The sequence below is a fragment of the Ambystoma mexicanum genome, chromosome 7p (genome assembly GCF_040938575.1).
Source record: "Ambystoma mexicanum isolate Mex_15411 chromosome 7p, UKY_AmexF1_1, whole genome shotgun sequence".
Taxonomy (NCBI): Eukaryota; Metazoa; Chordata; class Amphibia; order Caudata; family Ambystomatidae; genus Ambystoma; species Ambystoma mexicanum.
Window position 1 is genome coordinate 320507214 of NC_090939.1, and position 16985 is coordinate 320524198.

The following is a 16985-nucleotide window of genomic DNA, read 5'->3' on the forward strand; positions in this document are numbered from 1 at the left end:
GATTGGTCAGATGTCTGGTAATACGATGGGAGGTGAGAGGGCAGTTGTCGTGGGAGCATAGTGTTGGTGTACCAGAGAAGACCAAAGCCATAGGAAACCTGACAACTTGGAGACACATATCTAGGTAAGGCCTGCGGGTTGGCCAATCTTTTTTTGCACAGACGAGAATACTAATGAGCAAAAATATCCTTAGTTAGAATAGTTATTCAACCTCACCTCCCTTCACCCACCTCCTCCTATCGGCCCAGTAATGCAGTGCCATTGTCCACTTTTCATACACCCTCAACTCCCCTCCCCCTCCTCTAAAACCTACTTGTGCCTGTTTGGCACTTAAAATGTTGTGTATGTTCACACAAACTATGGGCTTTGTTAATGCCTGTTTTGATTGAATGGGATGCATTGAGCGCTTTCATGACTTTTGTATTCAACATCAGACATGAAATCATTCTTTTTACAGCACACACACATTAGTCACACCTATTTCCATCTCTGACACACAACACCTTGGCACCAAACAACTCCTCCACAAACCTATAAAAAGAAGCTAATGTTGCAGCTCCTGCAGCCGTATTGGCATTGCCAAATATGCGTGTCCAAGGTACACCTGCAACATGAGATCGCATTTAAGTAATCACAGTCAATAACTTAGTTTGTGTCTGTGTATTTCAAATTCGGTAATATTGTTCAGCACCTTGCTCACCTGCAATTGTCCTCCGTTTATGTTTGCCCCACTTACCAGCCCTGCGTGGGGAAAAGCTCACTGCAAGTCTGAGAGGTTTTTAACTAAAGGTGTGATATTTGAAAAGGATACACCCTAGAGGAAGGGGGGTTACACTGCAATAGCAGCCCCATTTTTAGCTTGATGGTTATAGATGAAGTGGGAGTAGCCCAAGCACTGCACCACCCGGGCATCTGTGCATAGTATGCAACCAATTAAGGACATTTGTGTGTCCTTTTTAAATTATTTTTTTAAGAAAGCAAATAGAAGCTGCTTTGGTCAATGGAACATAAACTTGGAAGGGTTAAGGATGACAGCTATTAGGTTTTCACAAGCTGTAGTTTAGTCAAACACTCACACTGGTAATATGAAAATTTCGAGTGAATTATTGTGCACTTTCCCTATTTTTCATTATTTGTTTTGCTATTTTTCGAAACCGAATATTTCATAATGTTAAGAAAAACAATCCAATAAAGAAAAAACGCGCTAATCTGAGGTCCATTCCCTCTCTTCCCACTATGTCCATTTCTTATTAATTTAAGGATTTGACCAGCGACGTCATTTCACAAAAATGCCAGGGTTATCGGAAGTGACCTCACACAACCCTTGACCCCTGATGACATCACAGGAAATGTCATTTGTCCCCACCCCAAAGTGATAACGTGGGAAGCAATGGAACACTACCTTTCACCGTTGACAAAACAGGAAGTGGCATCACATAGCATTGTACACTACGAAAAATAAGGTTGCGATATCATTATAATGTGATGTACATTTCATACAACAATGGATCGCCATATGTATCGTTAAGATCAGTGTGTATAGGCACATATTACCAAATTACTGTGAATGACCAAATGATAATGATGTTATTAAATGGCACTTACGCGTAAGCGATTTATATAGAAATAATATACACCCAATATCACCCAACCTGTGGTGGTACTCATTTATCGACCTCAGAAGGATGAAAGGCTGAGCTGAGGCGTTTAAGAATAGACTAAATCAGTGACTCACCCCCTGAAGTGTGCCTGAAATAAACCTTTAATGAGTCCAGCTATTTTTGTGTAGAATTCCAGAAAGACACATTTGGTATTCCTATTATTTCTTATTTAGGGTCAGTGCTGAAAGTATTAGACTTCTGGCACTCCTGTTCTTATTTTTCTTTTTTTTTTTTTAAGGGGCCTGAACAAGAAATCCAGCCACTCCAGAAGTAAAGAGCCACATGGTGCTGGCCACAGCCCACGAGCTTGCATTACCAAAAAAAAAAAAAAAATTTCTTTTTAAGGTCGCATGGCAGACCACAGAGGTCAGAAGGGAGACCTCGGAGGTCGCAGTTGTGACCTCTGGCAACCCCTAAATGACGTCCCTGGATTTGACTCGCTGGCAAAAGAGCCAACACCCTGGTGCAGAGCAGACGGGACACCACACAAGAGGAAGGGGCAAAAACTGGGGATAAACTGGGTGGGGAGTTGCAAAACGAGAAGTGGTGATGGAAGAGGAGTATGAGAGGTTAGGTGAACGGTGCCACTGAACAGGGAGGGAAAAAAGACGAATTATAAGGTTTGGGGGTGGGGAAGTAAAGAGGATAGAGAACCACTGATGGCGAGGCAATGAGCAAGGCGAAACACATGCCACATGTAAGGGGGTGAGAGGCTGAAGTGTGCTAACCAAGACCTAGAGTGGGGAGGTTGCAGAGGGGTAATCTTGGTGATGCATACGACTGGGGAAACTGGAGGGAGGTGTGGGGGCATAGTTAGTATTTCTGTGGTGCTCCCCTTTTAAATAAGCGAAAATGTAACTGAAATTAAAATGAAAAGGGAAATTAAGAATTTTCAGAAATTAATTATGGAACATAGCCATTAAAGCTTTTATAAGAAGACAGCCTCACAATATCATTAATGATGTGGTGGTGGCTTGGTACTATAATAAACACGTCCCTGCCCCCACATAACCTCCAAGTCACACTTATTTGACATAGAACTCTGCTTGAGTCTATATTTCATGTGATGCGATTTAAAATCAAATACATGGTCTCATGTGACGAAGGATGTTTAACTGCTGCAATATTGCCCAGCACTCAGTCCCGTCCTCTTCAAATGGTCGCCCCTGATGCTGGCTTCTCGGCAGGCCAGAAACAACACTAATATAATCCATGGTCAGAGTATCGCAGCAAGTATAATACAGTTTAGCTCCACCTTTATGTGGAGCAGGTCTACCGCAAGAAACACATCTTTGGTCCACTGTGAAGACCGACAGTTCTACTCCAGCAGCCAGTGAAAAGTCAAATGTCCCAACACATGTTAACCTAACAGGCCCGGGATATATACCACGAATAAATAAAGATAGAAGACAAATGAAATGCTGCTGGCACATGATCCCACCATGTCCCAGATACACAACCTAGTTAATTCCCATACTCGTATGTATGGAAAAAGTGGAACCAACTTGATGACTGAGTCACAAATTGAGATATTATGGTCCAGATCTTTACTCTGGCTGTATTTACCGTGTGGTTTTATCCCACCCATCCCAAGTGTTTCCACTCCACGTCATTCTGTTCCTTACATTGCCCCGTTCCTTATCCACCCCCCACCCATCTGCTCCCCCTCCCCCTGCCTCCTGGACAATGCTCCCTGCACTACTCCCCTCTGAGTGGTTCTTTACATGATGCAAGTGCAGTGCAATAAACATCCGCATTACACTTGCAGAGTCAGTGGCGATGGAACTAGAGGCAGTGGGGGTGCTGTAGAACCCTCTGAATTCATGGTGGAAGGTTTAGAATGTGAGCTAAATCACTTCCTTTGAGTAGTTTTTCTTGAAGTGGGGGGAATACCTCAATCTACAGAAGAGTTAAAGGTCATGCTCCCCCAAAAATGCATCCAGTGGAGATCGATGGAGAGGTTCAGTATACAGAGGAAAGAAAGACCTTATACCAATTGGGTTTTCCTGCTTGGGTGCAGTGTGGGAATCAGATGGGACACATGTGTAAACCCCCTTCCCCATGCTTCAAGAATCCAATTAACCAGCTGAAGAACCTCTGCTTATCCATAGACCATGCAGGCAACGTCTCTTGAGTTGTGCCCATAGTCTCTGCATGGCTCATATGTTTAGCTATGCTTTTCTTGTTTAATCTGCAAAGAACATTAAGCCTAATATTTTATTTGAGTCAAGTCTCTGCTTTTTTCTGCGATGCCAGAGTTCTTATAGCAGTGCAAGCTAGTTCTCCAGCATGGGGTCTGGCATGGATTCACATGCTCATGAATATTCCCCGTTGTCAGGCTGGGAATCCTCGGTGAAGAAAAAATCAGTTAAAGTTTTGTTTCTGAATTGTCTTTCTACTCCTAACCAATCACTGGTCTCTGGGTCATACTGCCCCAAGCTAATGACTGCCCTCAACCTAAGCCCCTCCTCTGGCAGCCATCTTCAGATTTGTACCGCACGTTAAATTGTTGGTTGTCCTCGTGCTGTAGCTCTCGAGCTTTTACTGCGTATTGCGTTTTTTCGAAGAGTTTACTCTTATTTTTGTTCGGCCAATCGAGCCTCAAGCTCCACCGATTCTACTTCCGAGCAACGGGGACACGATTTGGAATTTTCTACGCCCCTCAAGGGTGAATTTTCATTGAATTTTCACTTCTTGGAGGATTCCGGAAGATCTTTGAGGCCTACCCCGCGTGGTCCTGGCCCAGGACAAAGGAGACACAACGCCTGTTGGATCAAAGCTGTTTAGGATCTACCCTGGATGTGGATTACAGAATGTCTTCAAGGAAGATGAGCATTCCTAGTGCATCTACTGCCTTCACGATGACAAATCGCACGTGGAGAAGGACTGTGCGTATTCGGCTCACTAACTGGCTGGAGGAGAAGAGCCCAGCAGCAGGTGAGAGGAAGTGCAAGCAGTCTTCTAAGGGCCTAGAGTTTCCCTGCCACCCAGGAGGGAAACGTCTTTCCAGTCTATCGATAAGACCTCTGTGAAACCCCCAGCATAAGAAAGAGGAGGGGCACAGTCGCCGTAACTGACACAGTTACCACCTCCGAGGATGAGCTGGCTGGCGTCAAAAAGATCCTAGACAAGAAGTTCGAGGAGGAGGCCAGAGCCTACGGGAGGGATCCCAACGAGGTGGATGCAGAGAGCAACGGTGGGGCAGACGAGGAACTCTGGACCGTCGAGGAAGCGGAGGAACCCGCGCCCCAGCCTCCGCTCCGGTCGCAACCGATGCCACAAGACAATTCGGGGGCAATCTTGATAGCTTTGGAGACCCTGTGTACGGAGATGAGGACAAGGTTGCCCTTACCACCAGCGGACGATACAGCGGCGCCTGGACTGTCGGGGAGCCCACCGAACAAGCGGAGGCGAGTGCATCCTCTACGTCCCTTCCAGCCTTCACCCCATCCCCTCCTCCGAGGGACAAGACTGGGATGGAGACAGCGACGACTGGGACGGACGACGACGGTGGTGATGATGTGACAGATCTCCCATCACACCCTGCCCGGGCCTCCCGCCCCCCACACCTCTGATGAAATTCTTTCACACCATGATCGCCAGGGCATCAGAGCTATACCAGCTATGCCCCGAAGAGCAGAAGGAAGGGTTCCTCTACCAACGACGAGAGGCCAAGAGGAACACTGTCCTCTCAGTCCCCTTACTGGACGACATCTGGGACGAAGGACTGGCCCTTCTGAAGAACCTGTCCATGGCTCCAGCGAAGAGGGACTGGTACGAGAAGAAGTACCGGGTCCCGGACTCCGCTCCTATGTGCCTCAGGGCACAGCCGTCCACCGGATTCGGTGGTCTCTGCGGCAGCCAAGAAGAAATCGGCAGGGGCAACGGCATCAACTTCCACCTCCCCACTGGACGGCGAAGGGAAGAAGCTGGATGCCATGGGACGACGGGTCATCTCGTCAGCAGCGACGACCATCACAAGATCGCTCCCATCCTGGACTTCCTCCCAGATGACAAGAGGGCAGAAGCCCTTGAAATCCTGCAGGAAGGTGCGGTGACATCGGACCACGCCATCACGGTGGCCACGGACTTCACCAACACCGGTTTTCGCCAGATGGGCAATGGCGTTTGCTGGCGCAGTTGGCTCAGGGCCACTGATTTCCGTCAGGACGTATGTCGATGGGAACAACCTGTTCGGCAAGGCAGTGGACGAGTCACTGCAGGCCATCAAGGCAGACTCTGAGACGGCCCATGCCTTGGGTTCTCTCCATCAGCGACGGCTGTCCTTTCGGACCTGCGGAGGCAAGTCACAAGGTGCCTCCAAAGGATTTGGCGGCAGTGCCTCGTCGTACCACCAGGCAGCCCGCTCCTCGTCGCAGGAAGCCTACAGAGGCCACAACAAGACAGGAGGACCTCATTGTCGCCGCCAGGGAGGCCAAGGTGGCAACGCCTCTGCAAAACAAGACTGAACCGGTCGTGAAGTTGGGCCGCCACCCAAGCACCCCGGTGGGAGGCAGGCTGGCGAAATTCATCAGCGTATGGGAGGCCATCTCCACTGACCTCTGGGTGCTGGACGCCCTGGCCAACAGGCACTCGCTGGAGTTCCAAAGAAAGTGTCCCTGTTTCCCACCTGTGGCCAGGAAGGAAAACCACGTGCCACAGCTGCTTCTGGAGGTACTAGCAATGCTGAGAAAGGGCGCGATAGAACCCATCCCAAAGAGGCTCTGGGGCTCTGGAGTATACTCGTGGTACTTCCTTGTCCGAAAGAAGACCGGCGGCTGGTGGCCCGTTCTAGACCTTCACCACCTCAACAAATGCATCAAGTCCCAGAAGTTCCGGATGGTCACCCTTCAACACGCTCTGGGACAAATCCTGTTGTCGCTGGACTTGGAGAATGCTTACTTCCACATCACCATATGAAAAGGACAGTGAACGTTCTTATGGTTTGTGGTCCCAGGGCGGCACTACCAGTTCAAGGCCCTACCCTTCAGGTTGAAGTCGGCTCCAAGGTTCTTCACCAAGTGCCTGGCACCGGTGGCCGTGTGGCTGCACCTGCAGGGGATCCACGTATACACCTATCTGTACGATTGGCTCATCCGAGCAAAGTCAAGAGAACTCACCATCGATCACACAGCGAAGACAGTCCACCTGCTCACAGAACTGGGATTCTTGATCAACTTCGCAAAGTCCCACTTGGTACCGTTGCAGGATGCCCTGTTCCTGGGAGCCAGACCCGACACAGTGGCACAGCTTGCTTCACCGTCAGAGGAGAGGACGAAAGCCATCCTGGGCAATGTACAACGGCTGTTGACCCTGGAAGTGGCCAGGGTGAGGTCCATCAAGTCCCTGCTAGGCATGATGTCATCGTGCATCTACCTCGTGTGTCTGTGCAGGCTGCGGATGCAGCCACTGCAGGAGTTCCTCGACGCCCGTTGGATGCAAGCAGTGGGCAGCTTCAAAGACAATATCTCCCTCAATTAGACTTTCTGCCAAGCGATCCAGTGGTGTGGCAACCGCACGCATCTATAGGTGGGTATGGACTTTCAGACCTCGGCACACCAGGAAACTGTGATGACAGACACCTCCCTGGAAGGATGGGGAGCGCACACCAGAGATCTCCATGCAAGGGGCCTTTGGCTCCCGGAGGAGAGGTCATTACACATCAATGTCGTGGAGCTCTGAGCTGTGTTCTGGGCCCTTAGGTCGTTCCTCCCGTCCCTCAAGGGCAAGGTGGTGAGGGTCTTCACTGACAACACCACCACAAGGTTCTACATCGGGAAGCAGGGAGGCACAAGATCCCCAGCCCTATCCAAGGAAGCACAGAATCTGTGGCACTGGGCCGTTGCCCACAGGATATTCCTGGTACCCTTCCATCTGGCAGGAATAAAGAACACCATCACTGATTCACTCAGCAGGGAGCTGTGCTCTTGCCACGAGTGGGAGCTTCGGCAGGATCAAGTGGATCTCCTGTTCCGACGATGGGGCAATCCCCAGATCAAACTATTCACGACGGCGATGAACACCAAGTGCCAGAGGTTCGCCAGCAAGTTTCCTCAGCCGGGGAGCATGGACGACGCATTCATTCCCCTGGGACGGCCTGTTCTGTATGCGTTCCCGCCGTTGACATTGCTGCTGCGACTCATCAGTCAACTCAGAAGGTCCCGGTGCAGGATAATCCTCGTTGAACCGGCGTGGCCGAGGCAGATCTGGTTCCTGGACCTTCTGGACATGTCAGCTTCTCCCCCCCCGTACCCCCCCCCCCCCCCCCCCCAAGTAAAACTGCCGACGCATGCAGATCTTTTCACCAGGGAAAGAGGTGCCATCCTCCACCACGACCCGGGATCGCTGAACCTGCAGGCCTGGCTCCTGCAGCACTAGAGTTTGGGGGGTACGATATCCCGGTGAACTGCAAGAAGATTCTTTCAAAGGCCAGGGCATCCTCGGCTCTTAAGTGCTATGGACACAAATGGAAGAGGTTCTCTGTCTGGTGCCGTGCACAGAAGATCAACCCTCTGCGGATTACGGCCCCCAAGTTCTGCTGTACTTGTTGCTGGCCAAGGCAGGGCTGGCGCACGCCTCCATCAAAATCCATCTGGCGGTGATCTCCCGCTACACCAGAACTCTGCGGTGGTCATCTCTGTGGTCTCATCGCCTGGTGAAGGAGTTCATGAAAGGACTTTTCAGCTCATTCCTGCCGATCAAGCCTCCGCCCCCGGCGTGGGAGCTCAACGTGGTTCTGACCAGACTCATGGGTCCGCCATTCGAGTCTCTGCTTTCGGCACCGTTGAAGTTCCTATCGTGGAAGACAGCGTTTCTTGTGGCCATCACCTCCGCACGATGTTTGGGAGAGATCCAGGGCCTCTCCTGTAAACCTCCATATCTGACATTCCACGAGACGAGGGTAGTGCTGAGGACCCACCCCTCCTTTATGCCCAAGGTGCCGTCGGACTTCCACCTCAACGAGCCCTTGGTGTTACCAGTTTTCTTCCCATCGCCTTAGTCACCGGCTGAGAGGACTTTGCACTCGCTGGATGTGGCTAGAGCGCTGAAGTTCTACGTGGACTGCACGAAGAGTCTTCGGAAGACATCACAGCTGTTTCTGAACTTTGGACCTGTGAACCAAGGGACGGCCCTCTCAAAGGCTTCCATTTCCAGAAGGCTCTCCGGCTGCATCATGCACTGTCACCGGTTGGCAAACCGACCGTTGCCCGACTGTCCAAGAGCCCATTCAACCAGAGCGATTGCTGCTACCACAGCGTTCCTGTCTGGGTCGACACACACCTTCACGAGATTCTCCTGCGTTGACCGAGATTCCAGGGCGGAGTCTAGAGTCGGCCAGGCAGTGCTGCGCAACCTGTTTGCTTGAAGGTGAGCCTGGTGAGGAGGTAAGAGATGCTTAATGTTGAGGCTTACCACCTCTTGTGGTTGTGCATGTGTGTACTGCTATGTGTTCTTGTATTCACGAGCATGTGAATCCATGCCAGACCCCATGCTGGAGAAGGAACAAGTTACTTACCTGTAACTGTTGTTCTCCAGCATGGGTCTGGCACGGTTTCACATGCAAGCCCTCCCGCCAACCCCTCTGCGGCTCTTCTCTTGGTCCTACTGCCACTTTGCGTGCTACCAAATCTGAAGATGGCTGCCAGAGGAGGGGCTTAGGTTGAGGGCAGTCATTGGCTGGGGGCAATATGACCCAGAAACCAGTGAGTGGTTATGAGTAGAAAGACAGTTCAGAAACGAAACTGAGTTTTTCTTTACCGAGGATTCCCAGCCTGACTGGGAATATTCGTGAGAATGTTAATCCATGCCAAACCCATCCTGGAGAAAAGCAGTTACAGATAAGTAACTTGTTCCATTACGCCCCTCCAAAAGTAGAAGCTAGACCAGCTATCGACATGCCTCTTCCAAACATTTAGAAATCTCCACTATCCACCTAAGAATTTCAGTAAGAGTCTGCCATCAAAACCCAAATGTACTAACTAATCAAATTCCAACCAAAGAAGGAACCTCCCCTACCTCTAACCAAATCTCCAGGAACATTAACTTGCAACTCAAGGTTCTTTTTAATTGCCTTCCCTCAAGTGAGGTATTGATCTGTGGCGAGGAGTAGTTTACAGCTTTTAACATGAAGCACTGGGGGATTCTCAGAATTGGCTTCCAGCAATATTTGATTACTCTAGAACCCAAGGGCGTCCTCCAAGCTACTCCCCATGGGGCTTCCTCTCAGGTGGCCAGGAAGGGCAATCTCTTTTGGATTCCAACCTCTGGGTGGATTTGCGAGGGAGGATCACCTGGGTGGAGGGTCCTTGGAGTGAAATGAGAAAGTGACCAGTGAGACCCGGTATCCCCAATTTCCATTCCATGATGAACCATCAATCCTAGCAGCATTTATGGATATTGCTACCCTTTGCCCTCTTCCAGGGATAATACCAGAATAACTCCTAGATACAGAAATAAGAAAAAGAGATGGAGAACACTGAGACGCCGCCGACTGCTGCATTAAAGAAGAGAGAGAGAGAGAGAGAGAGAGAGAGAGAGAGAGAGAGAGAGAGAGAGAGAGAGAGAGAGAGAGAGACGCAGAGAGACACGCAGAGAGACACGCAGAGAGACACGCAGAGAGACACGCAGAGAGACACGCAGAGAGACACGCAGAGAGACACGCAGAGACACACGCTCGCCGAAGCCCCCTCAGGAGTAAAAGAGGAGAGAGCGAGAACCCATGAAAAACACCAGTGCACCCGCAGGAGCGAGAGAGAACTAGCGAACAAGACCAATGTCCTAGAGGAGTGGCCAGGGACCAGTGAATGACTGGGATGGTTCACTCTGGCCGCGGCACTCCAGGGGCATGGTGTGGGTGACTGCGAAGGCCGAACAATCAAATACAAGATAAATGGTTCTGGAGACTGTAAAAGTAAACTATTGCATACTGAACAATTTGCCAAGCATGAAATAAATTCTAAATAATAATGTATGGGTCAAAAGACCAAAGATGAACTATTGAATACCAAACAATGTGATAAGCATGAAAACATTTGAATGCTGAATTATAGAAAAGATATGAGAATATCGGATGAATGAAGCAATGTGAAGAGCATTCGTGAATGAAACAAAGTTAAAGAAACAGCATTTGCAAACCAAGTGCTCAAAGTAAAACACTATTGGATAGTGTGAAAGCAAGGTGGTAACCTGAAGAAATATCACAAAGGAAAGTATGTGAGAGTCACATGTTGATAAAGGCAAGAGGCCATTAAAGTGCATCAGAAGAATAAGTGGACTTCTAACACAGTTGCAGACAGGACTTCCTTGACAACAGAGGTTTCCTATGAGAAAGTATGAACTGTTGTCAAGTGCCAAGGGTTATTGGTTGCGCGACCTGTAATGGGTTGGCCGTGTGGTCCGACAACTGCACCTAGACAGAAGAACCCTTCCTTGGAGTGAACCAAGAGGAGTCAAGAGACTGAGGTTGGTGGCTTAAGAGATGTTCAAGTGATCGAAATAAAGGGCAAACCAAACAAGTGGATTTAACTGTGAATTTGAAACCTTACAGACCTGTGTTGAACTTTGGGAAGTTAACCCCGAGACCAGCTTGTGGAACTGTGTTGAACGTTCAGGGGGTGGGGGTAGAGGTGATGAACCCCAAGACAATTTTGTTTGAACTGTTTCAGCTGGGGGGAAAGGAGCTAAGAAGAAGCTGGAGCTGGGAGAAGCTCAGAACTTTATTTAGTTTGAACACTATTATGTTGGTTGCTGACATCCATACACATTGTTTAGCTTTAGTTGTGAGGACAAGTATATGTTTTGGAGACGCTTTTGTTGAATTTACTGACTCAGACTATCCTGAGTTTATTTAGGTAGGGAAATCCCACCTTAGTATAGGGCAAGTTATTTTTTACACCCTCCTGACATTGAGTTAATAAAGACTTTTTGTTTGAACTTTAAATCTGTTGTCTGCGTCTTGCTTAATGAGCAGTGCAATGAGTAGGCAATATTGACAGTCGTGCAAACGATTCTCTTTCCGGGAGGTGGTCAACTTTGAATCATGGCATTGCTTTTGGGCATCCCTACTTGCTGTGTGCCTAGAAACACTTCCATATCTCTTCTAATCGAATTCCGCTATGGAAGGTTTGAGAGTCTTCCTCTGGATGAAGCACGCCCTCCCACACATGTTCAGAACCTTTCAAGTGACCCTTTAACACTCCAGTGTACACAATTTCTACAGCTATAACCCCTTTTGAAACTGAGCTAGCATGGCCCGTGCCTTTTTTGCTGGTGTCTGCTGTTATGTACATGTCATATTAAACTGTGCTAAGGGAATGGACAAATCGATCTCTTCCCTAAGGGCCTCAAATTCTTTTGCACGTTTCTTGACCCAGACAATCAACTCTCTCTCCTCTTACCTTATCTGCAAGCATTTTTACACATTCTTAGTAAAACTCCACCATGCCTAGAAAGAATCCCAATTCTTTTGTGCCTGGGTCTTGAGGTTGTTTTTATAGTCTTGAAAGTGAGCGCCCCCAAAAGTACAACACCAAACTCCCCAATGAGAGTTAATAATGGACACACCTCCAGGAGGGAATGAGACCAAGACCAAGTGCGGGTGAAGATAAAAAGTAAGTATATCCAAAACCAAAATAGGGCAAGCCGAGAACTCTGCAAACTCTGATGGCGCTCTGCCAAACATCAGAAAACATCTACATTTTGTTACAAAACCACGTCACTGATAACGTGGGAGATGGAGATTAGATGAATCGATGAGATTGGCAAAGGGGGAAAAGCAGTATAGAATGTATAGGGTTGAAGCTTCAGGATTGGCGAGGCTCCGCGTGGTGTCACAGTGATGCTTGGAGGTCAGCTGGGCTCATCGGGGGGGGGGGTATCGGATCAGGAGAAGTCTGAATTAATACATCTTGGCTGCACTAAAATTGCCCTTGTGGCCACACATGCTCATTCAGTGTCAACTATACTTCATAATGCCCTGTAAATCCTACAAGTTGTTAAGCTAACATCACAAGAAAAATAACACAACACTCTAGGTGCTCTTATCTCATAAAAAACACTATACATTATTGCTTCATGGGTTCAGGTGCCTTATCAGGGGGGCACATGGCAGGGATACCTCTATCATTCTGTTTTGTTAGATCTAGTGGGGGACATTTTTATAGTATATTGGTGCAAGAGTAAATATACTACCACCATGGTCAGTCGGGTTTGGGGTGAACTGGGATACTATCTGGTCAGAGGGCACATAGCTGGTACATCAAAAAGGCAGTAGGATGAGGCGCTTACTGCCCATATTTCTTTAACTGGAGTATGGAGATACAGAGCAAGTTTTATTGTGGCATTGTGTGTCGGGAGGCTTAGGGGGCGGTGGATACTTGGTGCGGGCTCAGCAGAAGGGTGAGGGGGTACATTTGTAACTTAACAGCATTAGTAAAACGAGGTCCTTTAGCAGTCAGCCCAGCCTGAGGGGGTGGGGGGGATAGCAGGGGCTGAGTATGCAACGCTGCAGAAGAAGGGAGAGAGGGTGCTGTGGCCTCTAGCTGGTTTACTTTGTGGGGTTAAATACAAATCTTTAAAACATGAGGTAGGATTAGGCCAGTGTGGTTACAGGTACATCAAATAATATACGAGCTATGATCACAATATAGGTCACACGTTTACGTTTATCATGAGCACCATGTTACACAGTAAATTCTATCTACGACAGTCTTGTGGTTTCACCACCTTGTATTATAGACATTTGGAGCAATATGCAAGTTGAGCATATTTGTGAACATAAGCATATTTGGAAGACTAGTGAGCATGTGGATTGTGTACCTTGCATTACATCGACCAAGTAAATTGGCATATCATACATTAGTGAGTGTTTTGCGAAGAACAAGATTCTTTCAACAATATGGGGTCTAGACATATAACCAATAGCTTTGTGTGCAGTAAAAATAGGTGAGGACCTTCTTGTTTAGTTTTCTGAATTTAGCCCCTTACTAGACACACACTACTTGAGATGATTTATAACCTTCACAGAGGGATTAGCAGTATGGGTGAACCAGGGTGGCATACAGGTGTAGGATCTATATCTGTTGCTTCAAAAAGGTGAGCAAGGTTGAGGTGTTAATCTCAATAAATGCCATAAATGTGGGCTCTGCCGGGAGGGACGGGACATGTTTGTGGAGACGAATTGTTTTCCTCAAACCCAGGCCTTTGCCTGGTCATTCAAAGGTCAGTGATGAACTGTGGAAGGTGAAAGATAGTGTTTGTCATGCAGCTTGTTCGCGCCTAGTCTCCCGTGGGAACAGGCCTTCTGCAGGGATGCAGAGGGGAGGAGGGTGAGGAGATGACTGGCTCGCTGTGCGCGATCTCGAGGGGAGAGCTGCAGCTTTGCATGCAACCTTTGTCTGAGCCCTGTGGTACCATATACAAAATGGAGTCTGGTTGTGGTACAAAATGGAGTCTGGGATCAGCATTCTGATCTATGTGTGCATATATATGGGTCGTCCCGCAGCCATCCCACATGCCTGGCCAGCGGCGCATGGGTGGCCGGTGGACAAACCATAATCTGCACGTGGGTTGAATGGAGGGGAGGGGGGTCTCAAGGACCTTTCCTCCCATACAGTATCCACAAGCTATTTCTTCAGACAAACAGGGTACCCAGAGATCTCGGGGCATAGGCAATCTAACAGCAGTTTACCGACTTGCTTTTTTCCATGGTCGTCTTTTTCTGCCATGGAGGTGTGGGGGAGCTAGGTAAAAACAAGTTCCGGATGCCTTTTGGGTCCTCTTCTCTAAAGTGAAAATGCCTCTTTAGGGCAGCACCCTGGTAATCCTTGCTCAGTCGGATTGTTGACATTATACTTGTAAGTGCAGGCTCAAGGAGCATTGAAGTCTGTTCAATTTTGCACCTGCAGCCTCCCTCCCCTTCACTTGGACTGCTCACTGACAAAGTACTCCGGCACTGAGTTCTCCCACTGTGGGTAGAGGCACCTCCTTCAAGGCAGAGTGGCAGGGGTATTCCTCAGACATCAGAAAGGGTATTATCACAGGCTTGGGTGGCATGGGTACACGTTGCCAATATTGTAAAGTAAGTCGACCACCGCAAGTGCCTTTTGAAGTAGATTATTCAAGCTCATTTGAGGGAATACCCATGTATCAGCCTCCCACAAGTTCATCAACCAGCAACTGACACTCCTGAAACCTTGTTCGTATATGGCTTATACCCCCACCTCAGCGGGGGGACATGGCTAGTAACTGCCCGCCAGCCTGAGCCTAGGTAGGCCCTAGGGAAGTGAGGGCTGGGGGCCATTTACCAGCCATGTCCGGACACCAACACGGGGGTGAAAGACATTCACACACCTGGGGTATATCTGGGATGTTTTTTCCATCTGGGATGGTTTGTTTGGGGGGTTGGGGAGGCAACAGGGAGGGTCTCCCAGTTGGCTCACCACATGATTCATGTTGCCTCCCTACATTAAAAGTAAAAAAAGATGGTGCCACCCTGGAAAGGGCCTCGGGTGACTGGAAACTGCGTGCAGAGAATGTGTATTCTTGCCCACTGTTCCAGCCACCTGATTGGCTGAGCTCCCTTCCCCGGGTGCAACTAGTCCACTCCACAGCGATTTTTATTTTTTCCTTTAGTTCTAATGCTCCCTCACATTCTGTTACTTCCTTGTCAGGACTGATGAATGGGCCAACCTTGCTTAAGGTGCTTTTAACGGGCATCAGTCCAAATGGCCTAGGCCTAGGAGTTTCATTTGCTAACCTTTTGGGGCACCCACCCTTTAGCCGAGGAGAGGTCGCTTCACAACATACAAATGCAGAAAGCTTTAGATCTGAACTTGTGAGGAGTACTGATAACTAGCATGACACTTGAAGAGGAGGAATATTTCCTATGACGGTTGATGATTGGATAGCGTAGCCCTTCACCAAATTATCCCTGTTCAACACGCAATTGATAACCAAAATGCACTAGCAAAATTATTTTACGCCTGAGCTTCAAAGCATCAAATCTACCACAACAAACATGAAGCATAAATGGCACTCTGACTAGGAAGTCAAATGCAGATACGAAGCTCAATTGTGCATTTACTAGTATGTTTTGAAAACCACAAAAGCTTATTATATTTCCTCCTGTATAAATCATGTTCCAAATAAGCGAAATGAATGTTTCCACTTCTGTAAAAAAAAATGTACCAGCCTCTGTTTCAAAAGTAGCCACCCCAGCCACTGTCACTCTGTGATAAACTCTCATCCTCTTTCACAAGATTCAGAATATGTATGGTTGTCCGTGGTATTGAACCCCTATTGTTCTCCCCAATTATGGACGGTGTTATTGGAGCACGTATTGTCATGTGTCTACCATCTTCATTGACTGCTTCCACCTCTTTGAAATTAATGACTGTGCACTTGACTTGGTAAGCTCATTGACACCCTATTTCTCTTACTTTCATCCCTTCTTTTTGTTGATCCACTCGTTCTTCTTTCCTAACCTTCTTTTCAGTATGTAATCCCTCTTGCTGAGATTATTTAAGCATTTGACTTCAGTATTTTTCACCTACGCTGACGTCACACAACTCCTCCACCACCTAAATAGGGAGCGAGAAGACGTCGCGAGGAAATTCCAGTTGCATGGCACCCATTGCAACCTAGATGAGGCAAAACTGTATCAAGCTTAACAGTGACAAGATTGAAGTCTTAAGCGCCCACACATTTTGGCCTTCACTAAATGGTGCTTGCTGAAACCTGTCAATCTGGTCAGTAACGTGGGGGGAGGAGTGGCCAAATTGGATCCTACTCTTTCTTTTACCCTGCAATTATAACAGATGGCATCTTCTTAATTTTTCTGACTTCGACTAATTTAGTAAATATTTGTCTTTTTCTTGGGCTTGTTGCCTTTCTGCTATCAATGCTGGTGTTTACTCCAAGCTCAACCTCAGTGATTTACACTCTATTGACCTTCCTGAATATAGCTCGAGGCAACTCCAGCTCATTGAAAATACTGCTATTCACCTCCATGCTCAATTGAATGTATGCACTTCTTCCACAATGCCCATACCAGGACCAGCCTCAGATACAAACAGTGATGCAGACCCACTGCTTGAACATTGCAGTTTTAATGTTTTTTTGCCATCCCCTCTGCTTCTCTACTCTTTTCACTGTTTGTCTTCTCCTCTCACTTCCCCCTCTACCCCCCTACTTTTTCTGTGCATGTACTCTATCAGAATTGTCCCTGGATCCAGTATAATGGTAACAAATGTTTGTCCCCACCCTTTACTTATCCCCCTGCCCCCTCCAGCACTATCTGAAATGTCATCGGGCCTAGTATGATAG

The 16985-nt window shown here is 48.1% G+C and overlaps 1 protein-coding gene across 2 annotated transcripts in view; it reads left to right on the forward strand.

The window, feature by feature from the left end:
* Nucleotides 1-16985, forward strand: part of CYYR1 (cysteine and tyrosine rich 1) — a 364092-nt gene that overhangs the window by 243711 nt on the left and 103396 nt on the right. The gene's annotated exons all lie outside the window — the stretch shown is intronic.